We start from the raw sequence: 20,644 nt of genomic DNA, 5'->3' as shown, positions 1-20,644 counted from the left end.
TAATTTGCTAGGGTGATACAATGGTATATAAATGTCGCAGACAGTATAATAACTAAACCGACACCCCTGTATGTAATATCCAGACTGGTTTATGTGGCACTGTGGTGTGTTAGTGTTCCTGTCATGCAGCCTCCCTGCCTGGGGTCAGCACGGCGCTACAAAAGGTCAACCTCCTAGTAATTTGTTTCGCCGCCGCCCCATCACCGACCAAACACAGGGCATTGTATCAGGTAAACCAATTATTATCTGACATAAATCGGAGAGCAGAGAGGTCCCATACGACCGTTTCCTCTATTATTAGCAAAATGTCTCTTTCTTCCAGCAAAAAGGCGCCTTGTCTCTGATTCCCAGCATGTCTTTGCAGCTACTTATCAGCTGCCAAGTGACTCATTTACCTGCAATGTGCAATTCTGTGTGAGATTTAAAGGTAATTTAACCTACATTCAAGACGAGAAAAGAAATTAAGCGATGCCGTTTCTCTCGCTCTCGTTTTACCTCCCTCTTCCTGTCTCCAAAGCATAAACAGCAGTCAAAACTGAGAGCTTTCTCCTGCTTAGTATTCAGCTCTAATTCTCCTGGGTGGACACCCCACTGTGTAGACAATCTGCATTTTGATTGGTGTACACTGGAAGTTTCCGCAAGGCTCTTTAAAAAGCCGCTACGTTGGAAAACAACATAGGACAGCCATTTAGAGATGCATTTCTAAGAATATTTAGCAGACTGTTCAGTGGGAATAGCAAATAACTTGGCGAGATTTATCTTGTTTCATTAAACAGAACCAGCACTGACACGAGGATATGATCTGAAACCGATCATTTGTTGCGCCGCGACTGTGTTGGCCAACATGAAAATGCCAGCGATATATAACCCTTTCAGAGAGTCATTTGTACAATCTCTCCATTAGGAGCCACTTTGTTCCTGTAGCCCCTCTGGCCTCAAACCAGGCTTCAGCCTCCGATGGCTGTAGTCATGGCAACTGCCTTCATTGTACACTTGCAAATAATGAAGACAATGTGTTTTCCATTTAGAAGAGCTTTTTTTAGTGCACAAAGATATGGAGAGTCCATCCTGACTGTTTCATTAAGGGGGCTTAATAACGCGATTCCTTCTGCTGGCTAAACTGTGCGAGCTGAATCACAGATTAAATTGGCCTGGTGGGACGCGAGTCAATACCGATGTTCACGATTTGATGTTCGACAGCTAAACTTGGAAAAGTTGTTTTTCTTTCTGGCCTCGGTGGACACGAGCGTAGTAAGAAGAAACATCAAAGAACAGAGGAGCGCCACAGGCAAATAAATTTGTATCTTGATCACACAAAGTGAAAAAAAAAGTACTAGAGAGGCAGGCAAATGAAAAGTAGAAGAATTGCCTCTCGCAGGTATTTGATACCCTGTTGGTTTTAGCTGACTTTAAGCAGTTTAGGCTGTTTTGAAACTTTTTACATGATTCTTCAAGTTTCACAAAATCTGGAACTTATTTTCATGTTTTAACCAACAGCTCTGTTAACAATCATATCATAAATTTCCCAGAAACCAATACCTGCTGACATCTACAGTAGCTTTCTTAAATGATCTCTCAACTTTGTCACTTTATTTTGAGAATTCACAACTGCTAAATAGTGCCACAAGGTGGTGCCTCATTCCAGTTTGTTTAGTTGAGGTGGCACTGAGAGTTGTAAACAGGCACCACGCTAGATTCTGACTATGCATGACTAGCAACTGTACCGATCAGAGATCTGGCGATGTATGATTGATATTCAGCACCATAAAAAGATAGAAGAAGAAAAAGAAAGCAGTGTGGAAGTTTCCTTATCTGTTTGGGTAAAGATCACAAGCTAAAAAAATAGCGCCAGTGCTCAAGCTAGGCAGCAGACCAGCACATTGCTAGTTAACACTAGAACAGGGTCATTTTGAGCCCTTGGCATTTTAGTGCTCATGTAACACTGTTAAAATAAAAGCCTCTCATTTCATTTTTTATGACTTTTCCCAAAAGGTTTTATTCATAATTCGCACACAGTGAATATTGGGGTGTGTGGAATAAAAAGAAAAACCCCCCCAAAACATTATAACCACTTATACCTAGAACCACAGAGAGAATCATTTAGACATCCATCAACATTTGATGTGCCTGCTTGCCTAGCAACACGTATTGTTTACACACATTTTGTGTGATGGCTGCTATAAAATGAGACCGATCTAGCTAGATGTGATTGATAGATAAATATATATAATCAGTGCAGGGTTGGGCAGGTCAGGGATGGGCTGTTGAGCCATGGCAGAGTGGGGAAGAGTGTATGACGTCCTGTCCAGTTCCCCACGCGTCCTGCGTGGGGGAACTGGGCGGGTTGCTGGCAGAGCAGCAGGGGAACCATAGCTGAACTGGGCCAGAGTGTGGAGAACTAATTGGAGCAAAAGAAAGAATTAAATCTGGGTTTCAGGCCTAAATTATTCAGACATGTTAGGTATTGTGTTTCTTATTATACTCGTTATTTTATCTTCCATTCTAATATATACAGACGTCCTAAAACTTAATATTAAGGTCTGACCTTTTAGAGGCTACCAGGCGTCTATTTCATCTGATTTCTACATTTAGGTCTTTTACCCTAATGGGATATTTAGAATTAGAAGGAGGTGGTGGGTGCAGGGGATGTTGCTCTTAACACACAACACAGCAAATTTATCCCCAGTTCTTGATTGTTCTCTCGTAGCTGAACTACTTTAAAAAAGTCCGTTTTCTTCAGATATTTTTAATTAAGATACAACATCATATGCAACACCTGTTTTCTCATATCTCTAAATAAAGTAATTAGGATTTTTTTTTAAACTTGTTTCATGATGCAGCAGGTTTTTCAGACCTTGCTGCAGAAACGTTGCTGGTTTAAAACCTCTCACAGTTTTTGAAGATACTGTTACCATAGTCATCACAACAGACACAGTGGCCAAAGCTGTGGAAATACACCCAAGTTGTAATAATTAGGAATAGTCCTTTAACTAAGCACTTCCTGCATTAATGTTACTGCTGAAAACAGTAGCAAAAACTCAACAAGCATAACTAATTTTCAGACAACGCAAAAGCCAAATCGGGAATAACGGGCATGCTTGTAAATTAGTGTTAGTTTTGTGAACATGTGCAAACACACAAGCACACACACACACAAAGAGAGCGTGGAAAGAATGGAAAGAACTTGAGGGGCAGGAATCTCCGTTCCACTGTTTATAGGGAAAACTCCCTGTAAGCTGAGCCAGCTTTCCGGGCCAAAATTAATTCAAGAGTTTTACAAATCACTAGACAGGAAACATGGCGTTGTTCTTCACTTCCACTTCTTCTCCTCTGCAGCCCCTGTAAACATTCTTTTGATTTGCTGTGTTGTTTGCTCGCAGGGAAAACACACAAAGCAGATAGTTACTCTAATTCCTTGATGACAACAGTTTATCTTGCAGAGTGGAGCGCGTTTCATAGAGTGTGCTGTGGTGCTTCGCGTGGTGTTTGTGTTAACACAAAACCCTGTAAAGACTATTGACTGGAAGTGCTGCTGTCAATAGAAATCCTATGATTTCTATTCTTGCTGTTGCGGAGCTTTGTGAACCTACAGTCTGGGGACTCTGTTCTCCTGCTTCCCTGACAACACAGCAAGTAACCTTTATGAAAAAATATTAAAAAAAACCCAAAACAAGGGCACCACAATACCACTTCAGAGCAGTTTTGTTGCTACAACAAACAAAGCAGTAAGCTCTGGCACTCCTGTGTGTGCGGGAGCCACAGTGCACTGTGATTGATATACAGGAGATAAGACGCCGTTTGACTCCCGAATCCGCCTCCAATCGCGCCGTCCCTGTGACGCAATGGCCGTACGTTATCTCTGCCACACACAACCCGCGCTGCTGATAGGCGAGGCAGAACCGCTCGTATCGAACACTTCCGGAAGAGTTTCTTGTTGAATAAATGAGCCACTTATACAAAATCTCTATTAACAGTATTGAGGTGCTTTGCTGATAGTCAGCGCAGACAACGACAGCAATTCAAACACTGAACAAAGACAAGCGCATTTGGAAAAAATGCTAAAATCAATTAACAAATCCATTAATAATCATCATAACTTCTAAAACGTTTTCTTGTTTTGGAACTTGTGCACTATCTTTAAAAATCTTACGGCCCTAGCATTAAACTATTAACCCAAATAGACTGCTTGATAATAACAGCAATCCCTTCTTGCAGCCAAATTTTCACCACGGATGCTGAAAAATGTAGAAAATCCACTTCAGCCCCTAGCTGCTCATTACCTGCTGATTGTAAACCAGCACAAGGAGTTTTCATGGAAAGCTTGCATGATTGGTACACTTCAGCTCAATACACCGCATGTATTTTTAATGAGACAAGCCTTTTTGATAGAGCGAGATTGCTAGCATGACTGATGATGCATTACATCTCAACTGGGTATTTGAGAAATCTTTTATGTGGGAGGCTTTATGTTTTGAAGTGATCGCAAATAATGAATTAGCTTTTAGTCATTTGTGGTCCCAAGGCAAAAAGAAGAGGAAAAAAAAGACTCTTCAGAAATCATTTATGCTTGTGATGGACACCGGATTGCTGGACACTTTTAAGTGCAGTCTCTTAGCTCCCTGTGGAGATCTAAGTTAGTCATTTGTCACCTTGTGGTAGTGCTGAACACATCCTTACGAGGCCCTGCCCAACGCAGAGGCTCGGCTAATGCTTCTTACTGGCTCTCAATGCCATTGCTTCGCACACATACACACACCGCCACATGATAAAAGCACAAGCACTGTTCAAGCACTTTAGAGAGATGACACGAGAGGACACAGTGTTGCTAAAGGTTAAAGAAAGCACAACAAATATGAAGACTGCAGGAGAATTTTGATTAATGCTAGACCTCCGCCATACACTCAGAGGTGCACACATATTCCCAAACCACCACCAGAGAGGGACAGAGGCTGCACTGAACCTCTAAGAGACCACCAGGTGTGACCTATTCATTATTTACCAACATAGGCAGGCTAGCAGCATCTGCACGCTGTGCACAACCCCTTGCTTTTTGTAGGGGAAATGTGTCGGGATCAGATGGGGAGAGGGCACCTTTGTGGATACACATCTTTGTTCACACACTGCCTGCCTGTCACCCTGCAATGCTCTTCGCAGCAGACAAAACGCATCTATGATTGTTCACAGCTATAAAGACAGTTCCACTTGTCCAGAACAGTGGCAGCTGAAGAAATCTATGCAGACTAGTACAATTACTAATTTCCACAAAGGCACGATCGCACATCTAAACATTTAAGTGCCTCTCCATATGGTTACTTTCTGGGAGTTCTGTGGGGCGATAAATACGCATCTTGTCGTATTAGCTTGGGTGGGAGGCAGCTAGCACATCCCCAGTGGAGGGGGAATATGTTGTCTGGTAACATATGTTTCATTTACTTGCCATTTTCTTCTCATCTGTTGAGGACTTAAAGGCTTTTATTTCATGTATTTCTTGTTTAGATTTAGTTTGAAATTGTGAGAGGTGGGGGGTATGTGCTTGTGCATATATGCACACACATGGATGCTAAAGTAGGCACATACAGATTTCCTAAATTAACTGTGAAATAATATTTTTATAAGGAGCCTTTGCAAAGACCTTAATAACCAACTGCTTAAAGAATAAATAACAGAATGATAGTACCACCTCTATATCCTCTTCCCACAGTAAGACTTGGTAAAGGTGTTTGAAGGCATCTGGTGACAGCGGCGTATGGACCGTTCTCCACCTTTAATTTGAATGGCCCTCCAGCTTGCAATGGATGTTCAGGATAGAACATCTTGGAATGCCAGCTGCAGTCCAAGATGGTGGTGCTGGAGTCTCTTGGTTCATGTGACCAGAGACTCATACAGCTAAATGATATCAAAGAGCACCACAGCTGCAATGTGGCTGGAGGAAGAAAACATGAGACGGAGAAGGGGAGCAACTTAACTCTAACTAAATAAAATAAAAGGCAGGGGATCGCACGCTAGAAAATCAATTTTGGAATCTGTTGTTCTATTGGAGGGGTAAAACACATAGATAAAATGTATTTGTGTGAAACAATGGATTCTAATTATAATTGTGAGTTGTCACTATGAGCAAAATAAGCACAACAGTGATTTTCCTCATCGTTAATGTAAAGCTTTCCATTCAGGCAGCTTTAAAGAACAGAAACATCGTCTTCAAAGTTGACGGTGAAGGGGAAAGCTGCGCTATGTCAGGGTGCAACACAACATAAACATGCAGCAGAGCTGATAAGCGCCTACAGATGTGTATATGACATCCCACACAACGTCAGAACACAGAGAGAAGTCAGCAAAGGTCGCTACCTGTGAGGATGGAGCGAATTCCAGCAGATCACTGAGGATATGAAATGTTGACAGATGGGAAAAAGCCTGATGTCAATAACAAATCTGAACGGGGAGGGGGGATCACCTCATATCAGTGATTACTTACGTACATTGTGGACCACCACACTTGAGATGAAAGCCTTTAACAGATCAGGTGAGATAAACAGGTGTCATTACTATGAATGATCCATTTTATCCTGTGTGTATTCGATATTCTTTTGTCTTTTGTATAACCACACCAGCAGAGATAAATGGCCCTTCCATGGACAACTTGGCAGAGGTTCACACACATCAAGGGTCATTAAGGTGGCTGACAAAAGCTTTTTTTCTTTAATGAATCTGGGTGTAAGTGTTCAGCCTCTTCTTGTTGAGACTATGTGCGTGTGTGTTTAGGTGATGCATTGCAGTGTGTGAAGAAACCTGGTTTCATTTCTTCTTGTAACACCCTAATGACTTTATTGTTTCATTCTTATCCAGCCTCCAGAAGCTATTACCATATAAACACCTGTGTTATCAAAGCACTGCAAACAATTTCCTGGATAATTTAACAAAGATGCGATTGTTGATTCCGTATGAGGTTGTGTGACTTATGAGTCTGTGTGTGTTTGTGTGCATATTTTGAGATATCTATTTTCTCAGTGAGTGTGTTTGTGTGTGGACGTTTTGAGATATCTATTTTCTATGTGAATGTTTGTCTCTGAGTGCATTTAGTTATATCCATTTCACGGTGTGTGTGCTTATGGGCGTGTGTATGTGTGTGCCTGCCTGTTTGTGTGTGTGTGTGTGTGTGTGTGTGTGTGTGTGTGTGTGTGTGTGTGTGTGTGTGTGTGTGTGTGTGTGTGTGTGTGTGTGTGTGTGTGGGCAGAGCGCAAACCTACTGGAACCTGGCTACAGCTGGCCACTTTTCAGCTCCAATTGTGAGGGAAAATATGTCTGAGTAACCATAAATGGAGGCTGTTTTGGTGAAGAGGGGACAGAGTGAATGCTCGGCATTACCATCATTCTTCGTGCAATCCGTATCAAAACCCTGGGTGAGGCAGACAAAAAGGGAACACTTGCATAACGTAGGAGCCTGATGTTACCCTGCAGATTTGGACCTCTAGTGCCCCCCCTCCCCTTAGTCCTCCCTTTTTCTGTCTTTGACTCTCCCTCTGTTTCCCTCCCTGCCTCTCAGTCACAGGGGCTGGATTGTTCTGCTGAGGCTTGGCAGAGGCTGCGGATGGGAAAAGTGCAGGGGAGGCAGCTAACACTTCCTGCCTCCCTGAATCAGAGAGTTAACCTTCACTGAGGGCACAATGGCTTCTCGTTAGCGAAACCACCCCACATGCAGGCAGCCTGTCACCAGCCATGTTCCTGTTCGCTGACCACCTTTTGTGTTTCTCTGTCCTCTGTCGGACTTCATGTCCGACAGCAGCTGCACCTCAGATGAGCACAATGGAGCAGTTTTACAGTATAGCAACTAGAATTAAAAGTAAGCATTTAGTCTTTTTGAGGACTTGAGAGTGATGCATACTAGCAGACAGCAGCCTTACTTGGATTTGATATTTCGACTTGAATTGAGGTTAAGATTACAAGAGTGAAAACGAAATTAAATAATCTGCTGTGCACATGTGCATATTTGAATGGGTTAGCACTTTTGAATGGTACTATAGTCCAGTCCAAGCCACTTAAGTTGCAGTTCAGACATGCAGTCCATGTCAGTGCAGATGTGGATACATATCACGAGTTACCGTGATAGATGATGGCCAGAAAATTGTTTTTGTACAGCACTACGACTTCACAGTGAGGCTGACCTTTAACCTTTTGGATATCAAATGTCATCAGCTGACAATTTGAACCAATCAGGCATTTCATTTTTGTGGCCTGTTGTTAAATTCTAAGTGAATGTTTGTGCTGCAATCGGATTTTCTCCGGGTGGGTCCCAGTGACCTTGACCTCTGGCCAGAAAAAAATATGAGCAGCTCATCCTTGGGTCCAAGTACAGGTTAGTAACAAATCTGAAGTAATTTTCTCGATGCATTTAGGACATATGAGGTTAATATTGGGTGGATGGATATAGAGACAACACAGGAAAACAATGTCACCAGCTCACTGGAGCAGAGGCACTGAAGAATAACAAGGTATGGAGTTTAAAAACAGACCTCTGTGGCCCACTCCTGATCCTTGAAGCAAGAGACTCAAGGCTACTGGAAAAACACATCTTAGTCTCCAACTAAATTTTCAGCACAGAAGTTGCTTTGTGGGCAAAAAAGTCTAGACAGACTCTAACAAGAAAGTGTCATTTGATTTGCCATTTGACATATCAAGGAATCTCATGATGCCTGCAGTTTCAAGCACTCAGGTTTATCATCCCTACAGAAAATCGCTGTGTTACAGACCTTCTTTGTATAAATAACAGAAATAAAAACCTTATCTTCAGAGTAATAGACAACCTTAGACAACTTAGGACAAGCAAACACTATACTGTACATTCCCCAGGATGGATTACGAGACACACACACAATCTCACAGAACTACCATAGCACAAACAAGAATGATATCACCCACCCACCACTGTAAAAAGGTCGATTCATGCTGGTGTATGTGATTGAGATAAGGGGTACAAAACAATGTGGGCTGAAGAGATGACGGGAAACAAAGCTGAATTTGTCCAGATGAGTCACAAAAGTCAACAGAAAAGAGTGAATGCAGTGGAGGTAAATGGTTTCTCCCTTGGTTTCCTCTCATTTTCACTGGCAAAAAAAAAGGAGCACGAGGAAGGCTAGCCTAAGAGAAAATAAAGCATTGATTTTGCACACCGCCCTCTCTAAGGCAGAGGACTCCAATCAATAGGCTCAAGTAATACTCTGCACAAGTTTAATGCTTGAGCTGTACAGAGGCAGACAACTGCTTTGTCTGGAAATTATTCCTTTTTTTAAATTGCAGTGGCATTGCTGTTTGAAAGCGAAACAAAAGTAACTAGATCTGTTTAAAGAAACCATACCCTGGACGCCGATGACCAGAAGTCTGAGACTGGTGAAGCAGTTGGTGCACGCAGATCACCGTGTGGTCAAGGGTTCATCTAAATCAATTGGGGAAGTTACATGTGTTAGCCACTTTGTACGGTCATCTGGAAGAGAAAGGGAGGAGGAGGAGATGGGGGAGGGGTTTAAGGCATCAGGAGAGAGGGTCATGTTGCAAATCAGCAGCTGACCAGAGAGATGACCTCCAGCTAAAGGTGTGACCTTTGACACTGAGTTCTAGAAAAGCTGGAGAAACAGATACTGTCACTCTCCATGAATGGAGATTGAGTCAAGATAGGCATATGCTTCTTTGAAGTAGCCACTGAAAACTACAAACTGAAGGGTCTGCAGGTGATCCAATGCCTTCCACTAACATAAACGACCCAAATAAGTCTGGCTGAGCATATGGGGAATCTGATGAACTGAAAAACCCCCCCCCAAAAACAGTTCCTCCACTTTCATTTCCTGACTCCTTGCTTTTCCTTTTAAGGTGCCTCCCAAGTTCCTTCACCACCTGTAAAACGTTAAAAAGCCTTGACCCAAAGATGTGAACACTCATTAAGCTTTTTAACGTGGAGAATTCTCTGATATCCATTCTCTCAGATGTTTCTCTCTGTGCTGACCAAATGGTATATCAAGTTCAGGAAATTAGCCAGTTCCTGTCGGGGAAAGAAAGAAAGAAAGCCGAACAAGGCCAGTATCAATGCAACACAGCTTTTACGCCGATGCTTCTCAGGCTTCTCTTACATCCCTCGGACAAAATCAGAGAGAATCAAAGCTCATGTACTCTTTTATGTTGGCTTCAGAAACCATTTTGGTATGTTTTGTTGAAATTGAGACAGAAAATGAAAATATACAGCTGCATGCATGAATCTGAGCTTTCGCGGTGCAGTCAATTGCATGCTAGTCAAAGGGCAGACCTCTCAGCACCTTAAAAACACCTGGATATTCCTCTGGGCTAGTTCTTTGCAAATAATATGGCCATTAGGTCATTTAATATCCTCTGGATAAATTGCTTTGGACCCTCGAGACACAACTGCTGTCCACACATCAGAAACCAATCAAAGGTCTGTCCTAGTTATGGCAAAGACTCTGTCAGGCTTGAAGCCGCAACATGTCTCCAGGGAAATAGAGAGAGGCAAGATAATCAAAGACAATCCACCACTTCCTGTTCTTTATCAGCCCAAAGAATCTAAATGGGCTGTGATTAGGGCCTCGCTTTAACTAAATTTATCATAAGCAAGATTAAACTTTGAATGGCAGTGAAAGTTGACCCACTGAGTGGTCGGGTGAATGACAGCAGTATCGTTGCTAGAGCCACCACCAGCACCAGCCTGGGTTTGGCATGTCACACAACTGTGACCCCAGTCGCAGTCACAACCCACACACACAGTGTGGCTGTAGCACTGGTTGAAACACTAACCCTGCTGTTTCCATTGCACTCTTCAAACAGACAACTGGCCCCTGCAGCATGTGGTGAAAAGCGCTTTCTCGTGCATGAATAAACAAGTGCACACAAAGACAAAAATACAAGCTAAAGTGAGAAAATCGAAGTCGTTTACATGAAAATTTTTTTTTTTAAAAACCAACAACTTATCAATGAGAATTCGCCCAGTTAGCATCCGGTTCTTTGCTCGAATCTGCACAGTGTCTACTTGAGCTCTGTTGACCTGCAGGCGTCGAGGCAGACCTTTGCATGCTGCAACTGAAATTAGGTTAGGAGAAGTCATTTGTCTTTGGTGGAGGGAGCACGAGGAAAAAAAGAGAGGCTAAAGAGGCCAGATTGAGCAGGAAGGCTGCAAAGGGGAAGGAGTTCATGCAGACTAACATCTGTGATATTTCTTCACTTCATACTCCTTCTCCCATCCCCCCCTCTTTGCGTGTGCCAAATGTTAAGGTGGGGCTTACAAAAGCAGCAAAGTGTGAGTGTAGTATTTTTGGTGAGTGTTGTGAATAGCGCTGATGGCCACATGTAATCATAAATTCTTAAGAGTTTGAAAAAATAAATCAATAAATCAAACGTTTTTATATTCCTACTATTAAAGTCAAAGAAACTATATAAATGTTGTTATTTGCAATCCCTAGTTACATGCAACTTATGCATCTCCATCGTGGTTTCTTGCTGCTTTGCGAATGAGAATGATGTTACAGCTCATTGCTACACTATTTTGCAAATTCAGCAGAAGGTTAGGCGAGCTTATTGATTATATGCATTTACCTTTTCACCAACAGCGAGCTCTGAAAAGCCTCTGCTCGATTTCCAACAGAAAACACTAAACATGCAAATATACTTGATATTTCTAGGTGATTGCCTTGTAGTTTAGCTGATTCTGTGGTATTAAGCTACTTGCAAGGAGGTAAGACATCTGGATATTTCAGAAACTGTGAATTTGGGTGACCTTGAATAATATTGTAGATGTTGGTGCACTAACTCATCTGTAAGAAATAATAAAAAAAACACTTTCTAAAGATGAATCAGATGATTAACCAAACACGCTGTATATTTCTTTATTGGTTTCATGTCTGTTACGCTTCATTGTTTAGACCTGCAAGCCTGAAACAGAACATAAACATATAAAACTCAGATTTAAAAGAATTTATGTAGAAGTACAGAATAAAAATACAAATATGAATAAAAATAATTCCCTGTACTGTTAATTTCTCTTTTCCACAAGTTTCCATTATTTTTTCTTCTTCACCTCTGTGCTTTGACCTCTGTAAATGTATTTATAATTGTAGTGTCTTTACCTTACAATATAAAACACCTTGAGGCGACTGTTGTTGTAATTTGGCGGTGTATAAATAAAACTGAATTGAATTGTAAACCAGTTCTACTGTTATTATTATTCTTATATTACTTTCAGTAAACTCTATGAAAAAAGTATGATGTAATGATATTTTAAAGCATCACCACAGATTGTACAGTCATTCCCACTCCTGCTCTCTTAAGTACAAGCTAATTATGAAAATTGCCCTAGAACACAACTGTTGCTAGTAAGTAAGAGGTGTACGAATATCTGTGATAACTGCCAATGTTTTGTCACCATGCCATTGCTGAGTTGTTTATAAATGGAGTCTAACAGGCTAACTAGCGCAGAGTGCTAACAGCTCATCCCTCTGTCCACGGTGGGGGAAAACCTCACTTTACTCCACTATGTTGGCTCATTATCTCAGCCTCCTCTCTGGGAAAAGCAGAACCGCAAAATGCCTCAGCTTGCTTGAACAGATACTTGCAGCGTGTTGTGGGCTTGCCCCACTTTGTCTTAGATACATTACATACTCGCACACAGGTATACACAAAACCTCTGTGCCCTATCGCTTGTTAATAGGGCTTTTCTTTAGGTGGATGTAACAAGGAGCCATGCAATGCCTGGGATTTTTAATAAACACAAATAGTTGCTGTAGGCGACTATAATGGGGCAGTTTGTCTTACTTTTTAAAAACAAACATATATTATGTTTAAGTTTAATAGTAGATTTAAAATGCATATGATTTTCAACTCATTATACAATGTGCACATGCTAATATGCAAGCCCCAGTAAATGTTATTAAGCCATGTTAAGACACTTATTCACATCTGTTACGCGCTTATAGAACTACATGAGTGTAGCTAATAGCAACATGTTCATGGTTAGATTATTCATGAGCAATTATAACAGTGACTGTTAAAAGCAATGATAAAAGTCTTGATTTTTTTTTTTTTTAAAAAAGAATTGCTTATAAAAAGTTGTTGAAAATGACTGAAGCAGTTTAACATCTTCATAACATTTGGCAAATTTGTAAGTTTAAGGAGCTTTATTCTTAGACCGTAACAATTAACTGATGATCACGCTCGTCTTAGATTAATTCTTTAGTTAATTGATTAATTAAGTAGTCATTTCAGCATTGCTAATTTGGGGCTTAAGACAATGAGTGAGCATCGCACCCTTACCCACACTGAGTGGGGGGAGGACACTATTCAGGAAGAAAATGCTTGGCCGCTGCTGCCACCTTGTTCTCGTGACTGGAAACATTATTTGTCTGCTGGCTCAGATGTTGCCTCCCGTCTCTAGGATGAGACCCCCCCCCCCCCTCCTTTTTCCCTCCCTGTGAGCGCTTGTACCCCTCCCCCCTTCACAGTTTAGGACCCACCCTACAGGGGGGTTGAATTTAATAAAGGCTCCCTCAGCCACATGCTAAAAAGGTATGCAAATGTGCAGGTCCTTCTGTTTTCTGCTGTGTGTGTGTGTGTCCCACCACCACCCCCCCCAAAAACCAACTGACTGCTCTTCTCTCGGAGCCAAAGCCAAACACAGAGGGAGGGAGAAAGACAGCGTGTGAGAGAGAGAGCAAGAGAGACAGAGAGAGAGTTTGGGTGTTTGTTTTTCAGAGGGATGGATGATTTTGTTAGGACTGCTCCTGGGTATTTGATCTGAAAAGCTATTATGATCATTGCGATTAGAATTAATTACATTACGAGCTACAGGAATTGTGAAAGAGGTACTTGATGTGCCTCCTTGTAGAGAGAGGAATCATAAACGCGCACACATCTAATAATTCCTCGAGAGCGGCAAGATGAAATTAATAGCGCAACAAAATTGGCAACCTCAAGGCCATTGCTAATAAATAAAATAATAAAAATTAAACACCCTTGCATATGTGTGCTGTAAAAAAGAAAAACAAACAAAAAAATAATAATACAATATTGACTTCTCCAGTCTTCTGAAGCAGCTCCTCCTCCCACATATCAGTGATCCCTATCTAATACAAAGGCCCCAGCCTTTGCGTGGCTACCATGATGACCCGTGTTCATGAGGAGGTGAGAGCTGATCATTTTGTTCCGATGTAGTGAGCCGTGACAGGCAGCAGTGCGGGAAGGAGGTTAGGGGGTGGGGGTGCAGAGGGGAAAAGGGAGGAGAGGAAGGCCATAGAGGGACCCACCAGAAGCAGCACAGAGTAAGGCCAGACTGAGGAGACCAGCCTTTCCTGCTGCTTCCTTCCCGTGCTCTTGGCCAGCTGAGCAATCAGGTCACCTCTCTTTCCCGTGTCGCTTCTGGTCAATTGTTCTCCTCTTTCTCCTCTTTCTCTCTCCCTCCTCTCCTCCAAGTGCTACAGCCTGCAGCTGTTGCAGCTGATGTCATTTTTTGATAGGATTTTGTCTGTGCCTGCTTGTTGGTTGCTGCCTCTCTGCCTAAACAAATGCAAACACGGTGAGGGCTCATTTAAAAAGGCACATTCTGCGAACGTGAGGATCTTTCATGTGGGACACGTGGAGGGGAGGAGGAGGAGGAGGAGGAGCAATCGCAATGCTGCTCTCATGCAAACCCGGGATAACATGCAAATATAGATTTGTTCTTTCGAGTTCTTCCTGGTATTATCATGAAAAGATGCTCGCTTAACTATGCAACAACACAGTAAAACATTTTGTCATGCGGCCTTTCCATTCATACAAGCAACGTTTTTTTTATTCTCGATCCATAAGCACCAATGCGCTACTCACTTCCTACAACCACTGTTAAGCTCAGTTAACTTCAGTTGAAGTTAAATTTGCAAAACAATATCAAGGCTTAATCCTGGGGGTGCTTGAGGAAAATCCATGGCAGAAACTAATACAGCACTTGCTTTAAGCTATGAGGGGAGATATATAGAGGGAGTTGTGATGATGCTAGCTGACAGTTAATTCCCAGCTTTGATGTACTCCAACACGGTCATGTTAAAAAACTCCCCTGTGTAAGTGTGCCGGAGACTTAGCGTCAAAGACAGATCAGATCGTGTTCTGGCTTGTTCAAAGACCAAGAATATTTACATTATTGGCTCAAACGGCATTCGAAGCGACTACATCATCGTCGTCATCAAGGACAGAACGGGGCATGCCGGAAAGTTTGGCACATTCTCATCCCTAAAAAGAAAGATAAACGCAATCTTTCTTCTCTTTTGCTTTAAAAATGAGCAGTCTCACAACACTGAACAGACTCTAGAAACAACAATCTGGTGAAACCGAGAAAGAGATAAATAAAATCTGTGTGCATGTGCAACAATGTGATGCACACTATTTCCTGACCTTGAAATAACTGCCACTTATGAAAAGCTGTTTTGGTATGAGAGACACCGATTATAGCCCATTTCTAGGACAGCACATAATCAGTGTCCAAGTTCCAAATCAATGACCTACTTCCAAGCACACACACACACACACACACACACACACACACGCATATCCACTGAACATATGCTGTCAGGCAAACTCTTTTTTTAACAGCTTAATGTGGAGAAAGACAGAAATCAAATCGAGCCGACACTTTGTTTTGATCTGAAATTTTAACCGCAAGTAGACTTTTAGACACCCAAATAAGGGCAGCGTGATTTCATAACAAGCAGGCAGAGCAGCCGAGGCCCTCCGCCGAGCTGCTTGTGTTATTTTGACACTGGCTGGCAGCGAGGGGGGCCTGTGGGGTCACGAGCGCCAGTGCTTTACTAGTGAGAGTAGTTCAGAGCTGACCTGGATAAACTGAAGAAACAGTCGACGCTGGCTTCCACAGCCTCCCGCGCTGTGAGGAAATGTGAGTGGCGGCTTGCTTGGTGAGGTCAGGCTACACAGAGCGCAGCCCCTGCATGCCAGTTCTTAATGCAGGGTGGGCTATTTACAGAACCCCCCTCCCACTGCCTCTCCTGATCCCCTCGACTCGCCTCTACAACCCCCTCGAGCAGATTCACCACCACCACACAGCTCCATGTACCATGCATTCATGCATACACATGGCGAAGACTTTTCAGAGGATCGAGCTCTAGTCTTCCAAAACCAGGAAATACTTCTGAGTGTATCCTTTAAATGAGACCTCGTTTGACCTGCGGGTACAAACAGTCAACATGAGACAGAGGAGACTGAGAGGGTAAATGAGCTGTCCATACATACACATGCAGCTGTCATGTACCGCAGCCCCAGACAGACTGCAGGCGGATGACAAAGACAGACAGGTCGCCATGATTTAACAACTAGAGGACGCTAGGTTACACGTGCCTTGGGTTTGTGTTATAAAGCTTCCCTTTTTCGATGGGTTAGTTCTCGCAAATGACAAAAATAGATTTCTTCATTTAGAGAATAGGTGCACATTAACCATCTCTAAACTCCACCCATACATTAAAATAACTTGCCTTCACTGTTCCTCCTGTCCATACTGCCTGTGGAGAGAACCCAGTCTGATTTCAGCATTCTGATTTAGACAAACCATGAGGTTTATTTCCAGAGTTACAGTCACACTGAGATGGTTTTGTTTGAATTTTTTAGGCTTTAATATATGCATCCTGGAGAATTTTGCTTATGCATATCGATGTAAGCTGTTTTCCCTTGGCTATTTTACTTCTACTAAGTCTTCAAGTTCATTGCGGTGGACTGGAGCAAAAATATCATGTTGCATCAAGAAAACAGTTTTATATTGCAGGCAATAGCTGAAGAATATATAGAGAAAAAAAGACACCATAAAGAAAGCTAGACTTTATAAAGATTTTAAAAGAGACTAGCTGGACTTGTATAACTTTTAGACTGTTTGGCTGTATTCTCTAGGCACACGTTGCTGCCATTAATTTTTTTATTGTACTCTTATCATATTATTCCTATATCTACTTATAGGGACAGGCCTGTAGATTATCCACATAAATCTTTTAATGCCTTGTGCATGCATTTTAAATCCAACTCCCCGTGATGAACTCAAAAACTGGGCAAGTAAAATCAAGAGCATCTGCATAGCTACTAGTAGCAAGTGCAAAAATACAGGCAAGAAAAACCTGAACCCTTGACCCCCTGTGTGAGGGGATCAGGTGGCTCCGTTATGCTCCGGGGGCTTTTTGCTGGCGATGGTTTGGGTCCACTTGTTCCTTTAGAGAAAAGGGTCACTGCAAATCAATACAAAGTTGTTCTGAGCGATCACCTTTATCCTGCGATGAAACATTTCTATCCTGAGCGATTTCTTCAGCGTAACAATGGCGGCATTGAGGGGGGTCGCTGAATGGTTTGGTGATTATGGAAATTATGTGAATCATATTCTTAGGCCTGGGTAGTCATGGGAGATTTTAGTGCTCTCCACACCATATTCAAAACGCCCATTTAGGGAATACCTTTAGGAAGAATGGCATTTCTTCCCTCTAGTACAGTTCCGGAGATGTGGAAACTAAATGCCAAGGTGCATGAAACTCTTCTGGCAAGCAGCTTCTCACTAAGACATGCTATATGGGGCTTTCCTTTAATTTGTCACCCATCGCGGAAGATGTTTTTTCAGTCATTTTTCATGAAGGCGTGACACACATTAGATGAATTAGGCGAGCTGAGTAAAACTGCACGTATGTGATTTGTACTTTGGCCCACCAAGAAGAGGCCTCGGGGCTGTTAAGATATTTTGACGCAATCCTCCACGGCTGTGTGTGGCGTTCGAGTCTGCCGTTTCTCCTGGGAGCATTGATCCCGCATAATGACTTTTGTGGAAAAAGCTCTTTCCACAATGGACAGCCTTGTCTTGTGCCATACTCGTTATCAGGTTTAGACAACACAGGGATGGAATATGAACATGCCAGCGAGTGAAATAATCCTTTCCTCTTTTTCTTCTGAAAGGTAGATCAGGTTTTGTCACTGAATCACTGCAGAAAGCTATTATGCTGAAATGATATAAAAACAAATCAATTTTTCCTGTTCATGCATGGTTTCACAAAACTATTCCTCAAGCCCGGAGGAACAGGCACAAAATTAGTTTGGCTGAGCGTGGCTGTTAATACGGCGAATGGGGGGGAACCATTTGGGAAAAGGGATGGTGAAATACATTTTTTTTTTCCTTTTATCAATGAGAAGGCAAACAGAGTTAACTATTCATCCAGGCTTTATCACTGGAGACTAAATGAATGACTTCCTTTCTCTGTGCTTTGCTGGTCTCCAGAAAGGTTAAATGGGTATATCCTGCTGACCCTCTTCCCCACTTAAACCATAAACTTGACCTTCTTCGGGTTCTTGCTCTGCAGCCGAGCCGACTGGTCGCCTCCTGGAGGAAAAGTTCAAGCTGAAAGTAAAAGACCGAGGATGTTTTTTTCCCAGCATGTTAGGCACAAAGAAAATAAAACAGGTAAAGCTTTAAAAAGTGATTTCTTATTAACAATAAACAGCAAACTGGCATACGAGTGGAAAATTCAAGACAAGAGCATTACGACCCACTGTCCTGCCCAGTGCATTGTAGTCAGACAAAGACCTCAAAGCTGTGTTTCTGGTGAAAAAGCAGAACAAATGGGGATTACAATATTTGAGGAAATAGAGTCTTTCAGTTGACCTACATCCCCCAAAGAGACTCCAAATTATAATCCGAGCATACATGTTCAGCTATTGAATTTTTAGATTCTGTATCAACACCATGAAATTGTGTTAGATGGCAACTAAATGGGCAAAAAAGGGAGATTAGTAGCTTGAGATACTGACAGCACTCACATGAATCTAAAGGTTGAAATGAAGGCTGAGGGCTCATGATTTCAATTGATTCTATTCTCTTCTAACGCGACAGCTTTAGATAAGAAAATCAACACATGCAGTTACATTTGACTGTGACGCTAAAAACAAACAAACAGAAGAATCCACGACTAAAAAAGTGCAGGCTGTATTAAATCATTCTTCACAATTTAGCAGCAGCCCCTGCAGTTTTGATTAGAGTATTCACCGAACCCTGCACTTTAACACTCTAAATCAATTAGATGAACGAGTGTGCACGCACACACACACACACACACGCACATTTCAGCTGTTTAAATCCAATAATGATTTAATGCATGGGCATCCTCTAGCAACGACCAGTCCAATAATCATACACGCACACAAACAACATCCATTAACGGCTTCGGCGATGATAGCGCAATCACTAACAAAACCCCCCAAAACTTTTCAGTTATTTAAATGCGTAAAAAATATAGATTAAAGTGGCCACGCTGAAACTTTCAGGCGCACAGTTTTAAGGCTTTTATTTCTTTGTTGATTAATGTCAGAGCATTAAAAAGGAGAAGTGCAAAGTAAAGTTGAACTTCCTTCTGTTTTTCTCGACTATTTTAAGGTTAGAGTAACCACAAGTTGGAAACAGATTCGCAGTTATTCCACCTACGACAACCACATCTCCAATATGTATGAGACTTACAGAGTCGCACAGAGACTTGATTTATTGATTTGTTAATATGCAAATTAACTCCTAATTTGTTCCTCCTTGTTTTCTCATCGCCGTTCTTTGTGGGAACTGACTTTACTTTGCTTCTGCCCTTTGCCTTCTATACAAATACGCACGATCATTATACTGTATTATTGTTGACTGTTTAAATAGCGTGTCTCTGTGTGTGACAGAGAAAAAGAGAGAGAGAGAACACTTGTGTGTATGTATGTTTACGAAGCCTCAGGAAATACCAGGACAGACATGCTGACTCTCCAGCACTTCGGGCCCATGTGACTGGAAACACACAGGCCAGATTGTTTGCATGTTTGCTTGAGGGCCGTGATAAGAACATTGGGTTAGAGAGAAATATCAAAGCAGAACTCGGCATCTGAATCTGGCCTCGCACCAAAAGAAGCGGTCCGGTTTGGCTGCTTATCTCCCGTTAAACTTTTGTTTTTGAGCGATCAGCCACCCTGATAATTTGCGTGATGACTCTTGCGTTCGTGTCCCCGAAGCGATCCAGTGCAGTCAGCCTCCATTGGCTCCCTGTTCTCATTACATTAGCATAATGCAAATGCATTTAGAGTCGGTAACCTTGCTGTTGCTCAGCACTATTTACAGCGTATACACACAAGCGCTGTGAGAGCTGCACTGCTTGACAGTTTCTCTTTGGCTACATGCCTCTGATACATTAATACATTAGTGCATCTGTTTATATAAAGAGAGGTAAGACGAGCGGGAAACGTAGCACCCTTTAACGTAACAAATAGCCATGTGACTTTTTTTGCAGTTAAAATTGAGTTGCGCATGATTAAGATGTTACTGGAGCTAAAAGACAGTTTCCTCTTTTTTCTAGCTGACATCAAAACATTTTTTTAAGTCATTTAAGTCCTGCCCTGTCTTGTTAGAGGTCACTGGAAACCCAGCCGTGGATCGTTATGAAACTCAGGGGTTTTGAGTATTTTGAACAAAGTATCTAGCCTCTTACCTTATCTCTTAATTAACTGCATGTCATCATTAGAAGCAAATAAATTAGATTAACATTGAAAGAGGATGTGGAAGATTCATTACATCCTTCGGCCTGTCAAAGTTGGTTGTTGGCACTCAGGGAGCTTTCTGGCTGGTCTTTTGTGC

General features: G+C 42.1%; 1 protein-coding gene across 3 annotated transcripts in view; it reads right to left on the bottom strand.

Annotated features, from left to right (window-relative positions):
• Positions 1-20,644, bottom strand: part of LOC113028385 (zinc finger MIZ domain-containing protein 1-like) — a 108,382-nt gene that overhangs the window by 50,512 nt on the left and 37,226 nt on the right. The window contains exon 3 of one of the 3 annotated variants that reach the window (XM_080305453.1): positions 9,350-9,475. The exons of the other annotated variants lie outside the window; for them this stretch is intronic. The gene's annotated coding sequence lies outside the window, so the exon portion shown is untranslated. The remainder of the gene's footprint in view (positions 1-9,349; positions 9,476-20,644) is intronic. 3 annotated transcript variants of the gene reach the window in all.

The sequence above is a fragment of the Astatotilapia calliptera genome, chromosome 8, assembly GCF_964374335.1.
Source record: "Astatotilapia calliptera chromosome 8, fAstCal68.1, whole genome shotgun sequence".
Taxonomy (NCBI): domain Eukaryota; kingdom Metazoa; phylum Chordata; class Actinopteri; order Cichliformes; family Cichlidae; genus Astatotilapia; species Astatotilapia calliptera.
The sequence above is the reverse complement of the archived record's forward strand: the minus strand, read 5'-3'. Positions and strand labels throughout refer to the sequence as shown.